Source organism: Mustelus asterias, chromosome 1 (genome assembly GCF_964213995.1).
Source record: "Mustelus asterias chromosome 1, sMusAst1.hap1.1, whole genome shotgun sequence".
Classification (NCBI taxonomy): domain Eukaryota; kingdom Metazoa; phylum Chordata; class Chondrichthyes; order Carcharhiniformes; family Triakidae; genus Mustelus; species Mustelus asterias.
Genome location: NC_135801.1, coordinates 114,253,616 through 114,270,630, shown reverse-complemented (window position 1 = coordinate 114,270,630; position 17,015 = coordinate 114,253,616). Strand labels below are relative to the sequence as shown.

At 43.9% G+C, this 17,015-nt stretch overlaps 1 protein-coding gene across 1 annotated transcript in view; it reads left to right on the top strand.

The window, feature by feature from the left end:
• The window catches only part of scfd2 (sec1 family domain containing 2), a 278,578-nt gene that overhangs the window by 240,198 nt on the left and 21,365 nt on the right, over positions 1-17,015 (top strand). The gene's annotated exons all lie outside the window — the stretch shown is intronic.

The window sequence follows — 17,015 nt, the reverse complement described above, 5'->3', positions numbered from 1 at the left end:
CCCACAGATCCCAGAATGGCAACACCCCCCTCCCCTACTCAAACCCATGCAGTAGTGGCCACAGACAGTGCTGCCTGACAGATCCTGAGGCTGCAGCGCTGCCACTTCAGAGAGTTTCCAGCCCATCCCCCACCAGCAACAGTGCAACTGCGCAAGGACCCAGAGTCAGCGCTAAGACCTGAGGTCAGCATTCTGAGCCAGGTCCATGCTGAGAGTCTGAGGTTGGACCCCGTGAGCAACAACAGTCCCCTCCCCCCACCCCATACACTCGCAGGCCACCCCCCCAACCCAAAATGCAACATGGCCACCACGAAACAAGCCTCTCTGAGCAGCACGGAGCAGTTTGAACATGGAGACTTTCCTCCTCATTCACCCTCTCTGCTGAAGTGCCAGAATCCTACTTTTGGTCGAGGAGGTGTTTTCCTGACCAATCCAGCTGCAGCGAACAAGGTGGTTAAGGCAGGTGAGCTGGGACGATTGGGAGTGAAACTCGCTAATGACATCGTGATGAATGCAATAAAATGCAAATTGACGTTTAACCTGTTTTGGGTACCGATTTTCTTTTTGGTAAAATGGGAATGGGCGCGAAAACAGGCACCATTCCCACTAGTCGCATCGCACTCAATATTACACCTTTGTTCACCACAAAACTGGTGCGATGAGGTCGTAAAATTCCATCCTTAGTGTCCAACATTAGATGTAATTCCGCAATTGGACAACACTTGTGAAACAATCCTGATTTTGCTCAGAATTACACTGAAAACCAATTTAAGATTATTCGCCAGCTCGCAATGTTTTTGCTCGTTGGAAGCCACATAGTCACACACACAGGGCCCTGTCCTTTGCATACAAAAGGAATATGTCCACGCATTACACTTTTTTCAAATAAACAGGAAGCCGCCTTGTGGCACAGTGGTAATGCTCCTACCACAAGTGGTTAGCACTGCTGGCTCACAGCGCCAGGGACCCAGGTTCAGTTCCAGCCTTGGGTCACTGTCTGTGTGGAGTTTGCACATTCTCCTCGTGTCTGCGTGTGTTTCCTCCAGGTGCTCCGGTTTCCTCCACAGTCCAAAGATGTGCTGGTTAGGTTGATTGGCCGGGCTAAATTGACCCTAGTGTCAGAGGGATCAGCAGGATAAATAATGTCGGATTACGGGGATAGGGCCTGGGTGGAATTGTGGTCGGTGCAGACTCGATTGGCCAAATGGCCTCCTTCTGCACTCTAGGGATTCTATGTTCTACCACTGGACCAGAAGCTTTGGGTTCAAATCTAACGCCAGGACTTGTTGGCCACAGAATTAGCATTTGTTGTGCAGTTGAACGGGCTGATAATCAGCTTGGGAATCCTTCTACCACTTCTACCACTACTCCCCAAGGGGAAAGAAAAGTGTGGGTGTAAAGATATGTTAAAAACTAAACAAAAACTTGGAGGACAGGCATTCCCTGGTTCATTCTCTATGACAAAGCCTTGACCAATCAGAGTCAACCTGCCGGGTTTGAATTTGAACAAAAACGGCAGTTAACTGTTCCCTGCTGCATTCTTCATGGCAATGCCTCTACCAATCAAAGTCCACTTGCCAACCAATGAGCACACTCTTCTCATGCAATATAAATTGTTTTTACTGTCATTATTTCTTGCTAGCCATTCTGATGAGTGCAAGACGAAAAGTTTGTGGCCAGAATTTAACAGTTCCACCGCCACGGGAGTCTGAGCTGGTGAGGAACGGACCATGGAAAGGTCCATTGACCTCAGGCAGGATTTTAAGGTTTCAGGATGAGTGAGGCCGTAAAATCCTGCCCTCTGTCTCTTTTATTGAGTAATACTTGAGCCGTTTGTCAAGAAATTTGCATTAGTTATCAAAATTTAGAATTGCGTGATCTCGGAATGCTAGACTGGCGAGTTCCCTGACTAATTTGGCTAGACTAGCGAGTTCCCTGGCTTAATCCGGATAAATGCGAATTGATGCATTTTGGAAGAAATAATGTAGGGAGGAGTTATACAATAAATGGCAGAGTCATCAGGAGTATAGAAACACAGAGGGACCTAGGTGTGCAAGTCCACAAATCCTTGAAGGTGGCAACACAGGTGGAGAAGGTGGTGAAGAAGGCATATGGTATGCTTGCCTTTATAGGACGGGGTATAGAGTATAAAAGCTGGAGTCTGATGATGCAGTTGTATAGAACGCTGGTTAGGCCACATTTGGAGTACTGCGTCCAGTTCTGGTCGCCGCACTACCAGAAGGACGTGGAGGCGTTAGAGAGAGTGCAGAGAAGGTTTACCAGGATGTTGCCTGGCATGGAGGGTCTTAGCTATGAGGAGAGATTGGGTAAACTGGGGTTGTTCTCCCTGGAAAGACGGAGAATGAGGGGAGATCTAATAGAGGTGTACAAGATTATGAAGGGGATAGATAGGGTGAACGGTGGGAAGCTTTTTCCCAGATCAGAAGTGACGTTCACGAGGGGTCACGGGCTCAAGGTGAGAGGGGCGAAGTATAACTCAGATATTAGAGGGATGTTTTTTACACAGAGGGTGGTGGGGGCCTGGAATGCGCTGCCAAGTAGGGTGGTGGAGGCAGGCACGCTGACATCGTTTAAGACTTACCTGGATAGTCACATGAGCAGCCTGGGAATGGAGGGATACAAACGATTGGTCTAGTTGGACCAAGGAGCGGCACAGGCTTGGAGGGCCGAAGGGCCTGTTTCCTGTGCTGTACTGTTCTTTGTTCTTTGTTTGTAATCTTTTGGCGGATTTTTAATTTTAATTAAAATAATTTACAAACTGTTTTACATTGTTTCTTACTCTGGATACAGAAAGTTACTGGTCCCTTTGTCCAAGTATAGTATGTTATGCAACTTGTGTAGAAAGTATTCATGCCAACCGCCTTGCTTTTACTAAACAATCATTTCAATCTGTGCTCTCAACGGCAATAAATACTGGCCTCCCACCCCACATTTCCCCCATTCAATCCTGATGTATTCCGATCTGTTTATTAGCAACATGACTAGCATTCCTCAATAGGTACAGCGAATAGAAGTGTGCTGTAGTTAAAATGTTGTATTGTAAAACTTAATCTCGTAACATTTAAATTGATGCCTGTAGTTAAATTCATTAAGCACTTCATTGAAAAATTAGTGTTTTTTAAAAATCTGTATTGAATATTGCCCTGAACCATTTTCAGAAAAGAAATGCTCTGGAAAATCGACTTTAAGTAGTTAAAGCGTCAGATAATTACAATCAAATTGGAATACAGTGCAGAGAGGAGGGACTATGAATAATCAGTGGTGTTTTGTGATTTTTCTTCAGCAAAGGCTTTGGTCTCAACCCAAGCCCTTTAATTCTAAATGTATTTCAGTGTTGAAGTGTTTGACTGTATCTGGGTATTATTAAACAGATGGTCTGTGTTCGACTCAGGGCTATTGACTGCTGTTAAAGACATTTGGGTTTTGCGTGAGTGGAGCTGACAGGCACATTGGAATCTGGTGCAACTCCCTCTCCTGCCCCCGTCCTTGAACATTATAACTACAGCCAATGTTGCCTCACTCAGAGGTGGAATTACATGGTCTTGGGGAGGGAGTTCGGAGATTAAACAGCATTGTTTCTGAATTGACTAAAATATTGCTTGAGTTTTACAGTACAGTGGAATGAAGCGAACAATGATGATGTTCTGGCAAATGGGAGTGGGAAGTCAATGTAATAAAATACAAAAAAATAATTATAGTATTATTCCGCTGTGCTTCAGGCTAAACTACTGAGTAAAATAAAACTTTGCAGCAGTAAATTGTATATGCATACTAGCCTCAGCATTTTTTTTTACATCCGGATGTTGATGCCCCAGGCAGGTAGACAGTTACAGCAGACATTTGAACAATGTTTTTGTACCACAACAGAGATTGTATTTTCATTTCTCCTTACTATTGGTTTTCAGAAGAATGTTTGTGCTATTGTACTTGTTATTACTAATTAATGTTGGCACAATATGTGACACATTTCTTTAAAAATCCTGCAGGCTACAAGCAAAATTGGTAATATAAGTTTGACTTTATACAATAATTAAAATGCTGCATATCCTTTAATGTTTAATTACTAAAGATTCGCTTAAATCTTAGTCCAGGTTCTTTATAACTTAAGGTTGGAACAAATTTTTATGATTCTGTCTGGTGTTTGTATTAATCTTGAATGGATAGCACGGTAGCACAGGGATTAGCACTGCTGCCTCACAGCGCCAGGGACCTGGGTTTAATTCCCACCTTGGGTCACTCTGTGTAAGGAGTTTGCACATTCTCCCCATGTCTGCATCGGTTTCCTCTAAGTGCTCTGGTTTCCTCCCATAATCCAAAGATGTTCAGGTTAGGTGGATTGGCCATGTTAAATTGCCCCTTCCTGACCAAAGATGTCTAGATTAGGTGGTTTAGCCGTGGTAAATGTGTGGGGTTATGGGGGATAGGGCAGGGGGGTTGGTCCTGGGTCAGATGCTCTTTCAGAGAGTTGGTGCAGACTCGGTGGGCCAAACGACCTCCTGCACAGTAGGGATTCTATATGGTTCTATCTTAAATAAGCTAATAAGTTGCTTGTAGAGCAATTAAGATGTAACAATTTACAAATCTATAATTCAGCAGCTGTGGCTTTAAGTTTCATTCTGATCAGCTCATCCACAGTGCCAATGCTCTGTTGCGTATAAAAATGCCTTTGCACTTGCTTCCACCTTATCTAGGATGGAATTGGGCTTGTTTGGCAATTAACAAACTGCCTCTGAAGCAGATTTACTTCTGCTTATAAACCTGGAATGAAATCCACATTAGATGATGAAGCAAGTGGCATTATTAATGCTACAGAGCACATGCAGCTCCATTGAGGTCTGCACTGCACAGAGGCAGTGAACATGACAGTCATAACAGTGAGCAGTTACTACACGAAGCAATATTCATGCTCTCCTATCTAAATCACTTGGAATTTCAGTCCAGACAAATTCCAAGAAGACTGTCTGCTATATGAGTCCCAATAATGAAAACCTCTTCCGTTATTTATTTCTATTGAAACTGAAAAATGATCAAAGTTTTAACAGCCCTCTGGAAGTGGGCTAGCAAAGTGGCAGTGGAAGGCGTGAAGAGGGAAGCAAGATATCTTCCTTTGGCCATGGTATGTTTCGAGAAGCAGGATTGGCAGTGGCATGGCCATCCTGCCTGCCGACAGGGGTCAGGCAATCAATTAAGATTGATGGTCAGTTTACACCCCCATCTGCATTTTACTGATGTTGGAACAGCTCCCTGCCATGTGGGGAATCAGCCTGGTTCATTGAGGCAGCCTCCCAGCAGCTTGCTAGTGGGGGTGGAACCTTCCTTTTCAAAGACTCCATGGCCCACAGAGGGGACCTGAGTAGCCATGGCCACCCCACCGTTGCTGGAGGGTTCACTCTTCCAATAGCTGCGGCCTGCCTGGCTGATCCTGACACATCTCTTATCATCCCTTTGAGAGCAGCTCAATATGGAAATACCCTCTCCTCATAACCTAAGCAGTCATGTTGGTGTCGATGGTGTTGCCAAGGCTGCAGAGTTGCTGGCCTTCTGATTGATTGAGCTGGAAGCTCAGAGAGGCAAGCTGATGTACATAGTTGAACGGCGGCCCTGGTGGCAGTTTCTTCGCACAATCACTAATTGGCCATTGTCAGTAAAACTGCTGCTGTGGTCAGCCAGCAGCTGAGCAGCTCCCATATTTGGCCCCCTTGGTGAAATCCTGGTTGTTGTTTCTATATGAATAAATTCAGAGAAAACAATGTGCAGCATGTTTTTAAAAATATTTTCCGAATGCCATACAATTCCAGTTGGCTTTTTGCCTTTTTTCTATTAACAACTCTAAACCTTGTCAAACAGACTGACTCTGTGCTATCCCAGCTTTATGTGAATTCAGCTTGAAAACATCCTTTTCTACTTATCAAACTAAAACATGTTAGTTTTGGGAATGCGACACTTGTAGTTTTGGGCAAACAGCAAAAGCACCAAGCATTTGGCAAATAAGTTTACCAAGGTTTGATGTGGAGTAAAATCCTCTTTGCTCTGCCTGGTAATGTTTCTTATTCCTAATGTACATTTTTGCCATTTCCCACACCAGCCATCCTGGGCACTCGAGTGCCAGATTCATAGAGAACTGTGACATGCCTACTAGAAACTGGATTTCATGTCAGATCCTTTACATCCAACAGACCTGAGTTGCTCCAGTGGCACAGATTTGTCCCATTTCTTGATACTGAACACTGGTTGTGTGATAAGAACATAAGAAATAGGAGCAGGAGTAGGCCATCTAGCCCCTCGAGCCTGCCCCGCCATTCAATAAGATCATGGCTGATCTGAAGTGAATCAGTTCCACTTACCCGCCTGCTCCTCATAACCCTTAATTCCCTTACCGATCAGAAATCCATCTATCCGTGACTTAAACATATTCAACGAGGTAGCCTCCACCACTTCAGTGGGCAGAGAATTCCAGAGATTCACCACCCTCTGAGAGAAGAAGTTCCTCCTCAACTCTGTCCTAAGCTGACCCCCCTTTATTTTGAGGCTGTGCCCTCTAGTTCTAGTTTCCTTTCTAAGTGGAAAGAATCTCTCCACTTCTACCCTATCCAGCCTCTTCATTATCTTATATGCCTCTATAAGATCACCCCTCAGCCTTCTAAACTCCGAGTACAAATCTAATCTGTTCAATCTCTCCTCATAATCTACACCCCTCATCTCCAGTATCAACCTGGTGAACCTTCTCTGCACTCCCTCCAAGGCCAATATATCCTTTCGCAAATAAGGGGACCAAAACTGCACACAGTATTCCAGCTGCGGCCTCACCAATGCCCTGTACAGATGCAGCAAGACTTCTCTGCTTTTATATTCTATCCCCCTCGCGATAAATGCCAACATCCCATTTGCCTTCTTGATCACCTGTTGTACTTGCAGACTGAGTTTTTGCGACTCATGCACAAGGACCCCCAGGTCCCTTTGCACAGTAGCATGTTGAAATTTTTTTCCATTTAAATAATAATCCAATTTGCTATTATTTCTTCCAAAGTGAATAACCTCACACTTGCCAACGTTATACTCCATCTGCCAGATCCTCGCCCACTCACTCAGCCTGTCCAAATCTCTCTGCAGACCTTCCGCTTCCTCCATGCAATTCACTTTCCCACTTATCTTCGTGTCATCAGCAAACTTTGTAACCCTACACTCAGTCCCCTCCTCCAGATCATCTATGTAAATAGTAAACAGTTGAGGCCCCAGTACCGATCCCTGCGGCACGCCACTAGTCACCATCTGCCAACCAGAAAAGCACCCATTTATTCCAACTCTCTGCTTCCTGTTGGATAGCCAATCCCCAATCCACGCTAACACTCTACCCCCAACTCCGTGTGCCCCAATCTTCTGCAGCAATCTTTTGTGAGGCACCTTATCGAATGCCTTTTGGAAATCCAAAAACACCACATCTACCGGTTCCCCTCCGTCAACCGCACTAGTCACATCTTCATAAAAATCTAGTAAGTTCGTCAAACACTACTTTCCTCTCATGAATCCATGCTGCGTCTGCTTGATCGAACCATTCTTATCCAGGTGGCCTGCTATTTCTTCTTTAATGATGGATTCCAGCATTTTCCCAACTACGGACGTTAAGCTAACCGGCCTGTAGTTACACGCCTTTTGTCTACTTCCTTTTTTAAACAGCGGCGAAACAGTAGCCGTTTTCCAATCAGCTGGCACTACCCCAGAGTCCAGTGAATTTTGATAAATAACTACTAACGCATCCACTATTACCTGTGACATTTCTTTCAGTACCCGGGGATGCATTCCATCCAGGCCCGGGGACTTGTCCACCTTCAGTCCCATTAGTCTACCAAGCACTGCCTCTCTAGTAACAATAATTGTATTGAGTACCTCTCCTCCTACCAACACTCGATCGTTAATATTCGGTAAACTATTTGTGTCTTCCACCGTGAAGACCGACACAAAAAACCTATTTAAAGTCTCAGCCATTTCCTCATTTTCCACTATTAAATCTCCCCTCTCGTCCTCCAAGGGTCCAACATTCACTCTGGCCACTCTATTCCTTTTTATATATTTGTAAAAACTTTTACTATTTTTTATGTTTAGAGCTAGTTTAGTTTCATAATCTATCTTTCCCTTTATCGCTTTCTTAGTCATTCTTTGTTGTTTTTTAAAGCTTTCCCAATCTTCTAAGTCTCCACTATTTTTGGCCATTCTGTATGCATCGGTTTTTAATTTAATACTCTCCTTTATTTCCTTCATTATCCATGGCTGGCTATCCCTTATCTTACAGTCCTTCTTAATCACCGGAATATATTTTTGCTGAGTACTGAAAAAGGTCTCCTTAAAAATCCTCCATTGTTCCTCAGCTGTCCTACCTACCAGTCTGCTCTCCCAGTCCACCCTAGCCAATTCAGTCCTCATCCTATCGTACTCCCCTCTCTTCAAGCAGAGGACATTGGTTTGGGACCCTACTTTCTCCCCCTCCATCTGCACCAGAAATTCGACCATATTGTGACCACTCGACCCAAGAGGGTCCTTCACAAGAAGATCTTTAATTCTACCTGTCTCGTTACACATTACCAGATAACTCGTTCCCTCGTAGGTTCTGTAACATACTGTTCAAGGAAACTATCCCGACAGCATTCTAAGAACTCTTCCTCCATCCCACCACGTCCAACTTGAGTCAGCCAATCAATATGCAGGTTAAAATCCCCCATGATTATTGCCGTTCCGTTTTTGCACGCATCCATTATTTTTGTTTATAGCCCTCCCCACCTCAACATTATTATTTGGGGCCTATAGACCACGCCTACTAGTGTCTTTCTCCCCCTACTATTCCTTATCTCCACCCATAATGATACATTTCTGTATCTCTCCAGCAAGTGTCAGACTTGCCAAGGAACTCTCAAAATACCAGGTGAGTTGACGTGAAGGAGGTAAGGTAGAGGGGGACCATGGGTTGGCACTAAATTAGACTGGCGGTACGGGACACTAATGGTGGGAAGAGGGGGATTAAGTTGGCATTGGGGTGTGAGGGACCATGGTGGTTGGGAGAGGGTAACAATTTTTAAAGATTAGGTTTATTGAGCTAGGAAATCACCCGACTCTGCACTCCCAATCTGGGTCTTAAGCTGGAATTCTCTGGTCTCATTCGGCTCGTGACGGCCGCCAGCAAGAACGGAGAATTTGGTGCTCATTCTAAACTCCACTCACTGCAACGGGAGCAGAGAATCCAAGCCGCAGGCAAGGTCAGAGAAATGCAGCCTTTGTCTTTTAAAAAAATTCCTTCATGCGATATCGGCATCACTGGCAAGGATAGCATTTATTGCCTATCCTTAATTGCCTTTCAACTGAGTGGCTTGCTCGGCATTTCAGAGGGCATATCGACCAGACCAAGTAGGGATAGCAGATTTTCTTCCCAAAAGGATATTAGTGAACCGAGTGGGTTTTCACAACAATCAATGATAATTGTCATGGTCACCACTATTGAGACTAGCTTTTCAATTCTAGATCTTTTTGGTTAATGAATTGAATTTATTAAGTCATTTGAATTTAAGTGGCTGTGGTTGGATTTGAACCCCAATCTCCAGGCATTACTTTGGGTTCTGGATTACTAGCGCACTGCCACTATGTCTCATCTCCCTTGTACAATGTTTTTTTCTTTACTTGAGCCACACACGCTATCGCAGACTCATTTCTCATGTACTTGAGTATTCAAGCTAACTGTTTCATTTCCTTGTAAAGTAATGTATAAACTATTTCAACAGATCCTGGCAGTGAATTCCACATTCCAACCACCTTTTGCACAAATACCTTATTTTCTAACTTCTCTTTTAATTCTTTTTGTGGTTCATAGAATCACAGAAATTATTCTCTGTTAACTCTTTTTGTGATTATTTTGCAATTGTACCACCTCACCAACTAGTGGGAATAAACTTACAGCATTTTATCATAACTTTACATAATCTTGAAAAACCTCCATCAAGTCTTGCCTTGACCTTTTCCATTCAAATAAAATAAGCTGTGACTTTGAGAATTTTCCTTTAGAGCTGTGTGTAATACCTTTTCCCTGATAATATCTTCATGAATCTATGCTGCATATTTCCCATTCTTTTTTATATCCTTCCTATATACCAAAACTGTATACAGTTCTCCAGTCTTAACTGAAGTCTTTAAGTTCAGCACTAACTCCTTGTACTTTTTTTTATTCATTTGTGGGACATGGGCGTTGCTGGCTGGCCAGCATTCATTGCCCATTCCTAGTTGCCCGAGGGCAGTTGAGACTCAACCACATTGCTGTGGCTCTGGAGTCACATGTAGGCCAGACCAGGTAAGGATGGCAGATTTCCTTCCCTAAAGGGCATTAGTGAATCAGATGGGTTTTTCTGACAATCGACAATGGTTTCATGGCCATCAGTAGATTAATTCCAGATTTTTTTTATTGAATTCAAATTCCACCATCTGCTGTGGCAGGATTCGAATCCGGGTCCCCAGCACATTAGCTGAGTTTCTGGATTAATAGTCTAGCGATACTATCACTAGGCCATCACCTCCCCAATGTTGGCTGTAGAGAGGACTCTTGCCTCTGAAGGTCATGGGACCTCTCCAAAAATTCAAAAGAATTGTATTTAATGAGAGAATGGTTAGAATGTGGAATTCACTCCCAAATGTAGTCATTGAGCTGAATGATACGGATGTGTTTAAGGGGAAGCGATATAAATAGATATGAGGGAGAAAAGAATAGGAGGATATACAAATAGGGTTAAGAAGAGGTGGGGTGGAAGGAAGCTCACCAACACCAACATAAATCGATCTGTTTGGCAATTAAGAAGGCTCCAATTTAGAATTTTAACTTTTGGGCCAGACTTATCATTCTCCATAGCTATCTTCAAACTAATGGAATTATGTCACCGGTCCCAAAATGATCCCTCACTAATACTTCTGTCACCTGTCCTTCCTATTTCCAAAGAGGAGATCAAGTTTTGCCCCCTCTCTAGTTGGGCCATATTGAATGAGAAATTCCTCCTGAACACACAATACATTTCTCTCCATCCAAGCCCCTAATACTATGGCTGTCCCAGTCAACGTTGGGAAAGTTAAAGCCCCCTACTATTACCGCTCTATTTTTCTTGGAGCTATCTGTAATCTCCTTTCACATTTGCTCCTCAATTTCCCACTATTTGGGGGTCTATAGTACAACCCTTTCAAAGTGATCTCCCCCTTCTTATTTCTGAGTTCTACCCATACAGACTCAGTGGGCGAACTTTTGGAAATATCCCCTCTCAGTATGGCCATGATGTTCTCCCTAATCAAAAACACAAGTCCCCCTCCTTTCTTGCCTCCTGTTCTATTTTTCCTATAGCATCTGTACCCTGGAACATTGAGCTGCCAGTCCTGTCCCTCCTTTAGCCATGTTTTAGTAATAGCTATAATATCCCAGTCCCATGTACCATCCATGCCTTGCCCATCAGGCCTCTTGCATTGAAATAAATGCAGTTTAATCTGGACTTCCCTTACTCACTGCCCTGCTCTTGCTTGACCTGTCGAGTACTTGGATTACTGACACTGCCTTTACGATTTAACATGCTCTTTTTAACTTCCGTGCTGTCCTCAACCTTCTCTTCTGCCTCCCTACTGCTTTGAGTCCCACCTCCCTGCCAAACGAGTCTAAACCCTCCCGAGTGACTCTTGCAAATCTCCCCGCCAGGATATTAGTCCCCCTCCAGTTCAGGTGTAACTTGTCCTTCTTGAACAGGTCACCCCTGCCTGAGGGATGATTATTATCCATAATTATCCAATAATCCATAAATATCCAATTATCCATAAATCTAAATCTCTGCCCCCTTAACCAGCTCTCAAGTCACGCATTCATCTGCCTAATCTTCCTATTCCTACTCTCTCTAGCACGTGGCACCGGCAGTAGTCCAGAAATTACTACCTTCCAGGTCCTGCACTTTAGCCTTCTGCCTAACTCTCTAGATCCACACTTCAGGACCTCATCCTTTTTCCTACGTATTCATTGGTACCAATGTGTGCAATAACCTCTGGCTGCTCACCCTCCCCTTAAGAATGTCCTGCAACCGCTCAGAGACGTCCTTGACCCTGGCACCAGGGAGGCAATACACCATCCTAGAGTCTTGATCGCGGCGCAGAAATACCTGTCTGTGCCTCTAACTCGCGAGTCCCCTATTACTGCTGCTCGCTTGCTCTTTGCCCGGCCCTGCTTTATAGCAGAACCAAGTTTGGTGCCATAGGTCTGGCTGCTGCTGGTATTTTCCCCTGAGAGGCTATCCCCCTCAACAGTATCCAAAATGGTATACCTGTTTGAAAGGGGAATAGCCACAGGAGACTCCTGCCTTACCTGCCTGCCTCTCCTGGTAGTCGCCCATCTACCTGTCTGAACCTGTGGTGTGACAACAATTCAACAAATTGTTGAATCTCTGCTTCTGACTCATTCACAGAATGGTTACAGCACAGAAAGGGTTTGGAGGTGGGGGTGACATTTGCCCATCATGTTTGTACCAGCCCTCTGTAAGTAATTGATCATCTAGTCCCACTCCCCTGCATTTTGGGTTATTTTGCATTGCAAAATTCTGTTTCCTTCCCCATTCAAAACTTTATTATTTCTGCCAGTTAGAGGCCTTTTATTCAAATCAGTTTTACATCCACACATAGAGAGGCACTGTTGCCAATGAGCACTCCTGAATACATTTTTAGAAGTTGGCTCTTTCCTTATCCCTTTTCCTCCTCTTCTCCACGACCATTCCACCCTGCTTCTCCCTCCCCTTCTCGGCCTTTTCCTTTTGTCTCCAAATATCTCTTCCCCATGTCTCTAGCCTCTTTTCTCCTGTTCCTTCCTCTCTTCTCTTCCCTATCTTGATCACCACTATCTTCCTTCCCTGAGCCACAACCCAACCTTCCTGATTTTGGATCGGCATATCACCCATTTTAAGAAAATCTGTGCTTAGTTTATGCTTTGATGAAAGATATTTTATACTTTACTTTTTGCCCACTAATGCAGAGGACTAAACAAATTTCAAGACCAACTTGTAATGATGTCGTTAATCTTAATGGTAGGAATGGCTGTAATATTTACATTGCAATGCCAGATATCAACTGCAACATCATCAATTTGTCAATGGTGCATTAAGTGATTACATCATAGATTGTGTAATCATTGACGATTGCACTTGGGTCAACTTGTTGGAGATTAATGATTCCTTCCCTCCCACCAACTTCTCTAAAATATGATGTATTTGTGTTGTAGAAAGCCAACTGAATCATTTTTTAAAATTTCAGTCTCCAAAGAGGAAAGACTAGGCCTTTCACCGTGTCTTAATTCATCAGCCATTTGAATGTGGGCCTGTTAAAAGTTTGAAGCAAAACCTAATATGTGGCATGTTAGCTGTTCTGCGATTTGTCCTTTAAATTGCTGTTTAAATTATAAGTTAATCATACTTGACATCATTTTCTGGAAGATTTACAAATCCTGTTACAACTTGGGTCACATAATACTCTCAACTCACAAACACTTCATGATGTACTTTTTTATAACATCAGTGTTTTTTTCTTGAGTTATTGTGCTGTTTGGCACAGTGATTGGCACTGCTGCCTCACAGTACCAGGGACCCGGGTTCGATTCCCAGCTTGGGTCACTAACTGTGCAGAATTTGCACGTTCTCCCCGTGTCTACGTGAGTTCCTTCTGGGTGCTCTGGGTTCCTCCCACAATCCGAAAGACGTGCTGTTAGATGCATTGGCCATGCTAAATTCTCCCTCAGTGTACCCGAACAGGCACCAGAGTGTGGTGACTAGGGGATTTTCACAGTAATTTAGAAACATAGAAACATAGAAATCCTACAGCACAGAAAGAGGCCATTTGGCCCATCGAGTCTGCACCGACCACAATCCCACCCAGGCCCTACCCCCATATCCCTACATATTTACCCACTAATCCCTCTAACCTACGCATCTCAGGACACTAAGGGCAATTTTAGCATGGCCAATCAACCTAACCCGCACATCTTTGGACTGTGGGAGGAAACCGGAGCACCCGGAGGAAACCCACGCAGACACGGGGAGAATGGGCAAACTCCACACAGACAGTGACCCAAGCCGGGAATCGAACCCAGGTCCCAGGAGCTGTGAAGCAGCAGTGCTAACCACTGTGCTACCGTGCCACCCCTTTCATTGCAGTGTTAATATAAGCCTACTTGTGACATTAATAAATAAACTTTAAACTAAACTAAACTACTGTTGTACCACAGGATCGCTCATTTAAGATAGATGAGATTTGTTTTCTCTGAGGGTCGTGAGTCTTTGGAATTCTCCTCCTCAAAAGGCAGTGGAAGCAGAGTCTTTGAATATTTTTAAGGCAGAACTAGATAGATTCTTGATTAATAAGCGGGTGAAAGGTTATTGAGGGTAGACAAGAATGTGAAGTTGAGCAACAATCACATGAGCCTTGATCTTACTGAATGGCAAAGCAGGCTCCAGTGGCTGAGTGGCCTACTCTTACTCCCAATTCATATGTTCATATAAACATTGGCCCAAATCATCAGTGTCTGAACTGCAGCATCCAGTAGTGATCGCTCAGAAAACTGCTCACTTACCTGGCAACTTCTGACTCACGATGCAGAAGAACTCTCTCAGCACAACAATCCAGGTAGAGACCTGCGAAGGGATCAGTGCAGATAACACACCCACTTTTGTGGGCTGTGGACTAGTTGTGCCCTCCACGGCCTGCGGAGCTGATGGGGTGACAGGAAGAGGGGATGTGGATCAGCCGGACGCTCTTGGAGTCACTCTTGGGGCATCAAGCTGCTGGTCTCCTCCCTGTGGGTGCCCAAATGCCCCTGGCTGACTTCTGGAGGAGAAGGGACAGCTGAGGGAGTGAGATCGAACTGCCCCATCTCTCTCTCTCGCATTGACACTGATGGATGTCACCAGGAGCCTTAGCAGCGCAATGCAGGGCTGATGTCCTGGACCAAGTTCTCCATGGTTGCTGCCATTCTACTGAATAACCTCAGTGTGTTGGCATGCCAGTGTTATCACCTCAGACTGAAGATGAATGGACTTCTCCATCATGCCTTGCAACCTGAGGGGTGCAGTTGACATACCTTCGTGATAATCCTATTGCTGTAGCTCCACCAACTGATTTCGGACTGAATTCAGAGACTCGTCACCTGACTTGGACTCAGCAAATTCATGAACTCCAGCAGTCCTCCGAGTGCTGGCTGTGATGCCCTGGCCTCCGCCTGCTGTTGATCACATATTGCACTGTGTTCACCAGATTGTGACCCCGAGGCTATTATAATAGGAATGATTCCAGTTTAGCTCTGTTAATAGCTTCAGAATCATAAATTCTATGCCATAAGGCTAATAGAAGAATGTGGTGATAGTTGGTTTTAATTTTCTAACTTTGTATTTTGTGCAATTTGTACAATTGAAAGATCCATTTGAGACAGGGACACTTTCTGTTCTTGTATACAATGAGAGAATAAATAGCACACGAGGCTGGCACGTCTGTCCCTCCAAAAACAGTAAGCTAATAAATGCCTGTTTATCTCCCTTCATCTACTGAAAGGCACACACCAAAATTGTCACAGCCGGTCTTTCCCTTTACAGTTGCTAACTGATGTTTCCAGTATTTGCAGTTTTCCCTTGTTCAGTAACTGCGATGTGCCTTCTGTTATGCATGCTGTTAATCACTGGAAGCAGATTTTTAAATCTTTGACAGATCTGGGTTGAATAGTATATTTTCTAATCACTTAAGGTTGCAGTAATGTAATATTGACATGAAAATCTGGCTCAGATACTCATTGTCAGATCGGCTACACTTTAGAGCTAATTGTAAGAAATTATCAGCCTAAACCTATCTGACTAAAATGGAACAAGATTCACCTAAATATTATAATAGGAAGATGATTCCAGTTTAGCTCTGTTAATAGCTTCAGAATCATAAATATGTGGGTTCAAGCCTCATCACAGATTTGAGCATATGAAGGTGGCACAGTGGTTAGCACTGCTGCCTCACAGTGCCAGGGACCTGGGTTCAATTCTGGCTTTGGATGACTGTGTAGAGTTTGCACATTCTCCCAGTGTCTGCATGGGTTTCCTCTGGGTGCTCCGGTTTCCTCCCACAGACCAAAGATATGCAGATTAGGTGGATTGGCCGTGCTAAATTGCCCCTTAATGTCAGGGGGATTAGCAGGGTAAATACATGGGGTTACGGGGATAGGGCCTTGGTTGGACTGTAGTTGGTGCAGGTTCAATGGGCCGAATGGCCTCCTTCCGCATTGTAAGAATTCTATGATTCTGTACTGAGGGATTACTGCATTGTTAGAGGCGTACTTAAAGGGTCTGAAGCTTTGAAAGCTTCTTTAAAAATCGGCAGCATGCTTTAGTAGCAATCTATTACCATAAATTGCAGCATTTAATGCAACTTATATACATGCGTATAAATCGACGCTGGGTTTTGGAGGTATTTTTTGAGGCGTTAAATGTCAATTTATTCACCAATATCAATGGTATTATTTTGCTGGTATTTTTATGATGTTTTTTTCTTGGTACGTATTGCTTATGTGAAACCTAAAAGAACTAAATATTGTTTCCTAATTCACCAGAAAGCTAGCCATAAACAAAGCATTTTCAAAACTGGAACAAGACAAAACAGAGCTGAAAAAGCTCAGGAACAAGTTAAAAAGAAGCCCTTACAAGCTGCAACAACAAGATTTTTCTTTTGCTTTTCATGTAAAGAAACACCCCTCAGTACAGACAAAAATTGAAATCAAGCCAAAAATGGAGATGTGAGAAGTTAGTAAAACCTTGGTCAAAGCAGCAGATTTGAAAGGCTAAGAGTTAGGGACAGAGAGGTCTGGGGCCCTAGGGAATTCAGCCTAGGAGCACCACTGCCCCTGCGAAGGCACCACTGCCGCTGTGGGGCAATGCACTAGAGGGCAGAGTTCTCAGAGTTGTAGGGTTGGCGGAGGTAACAGA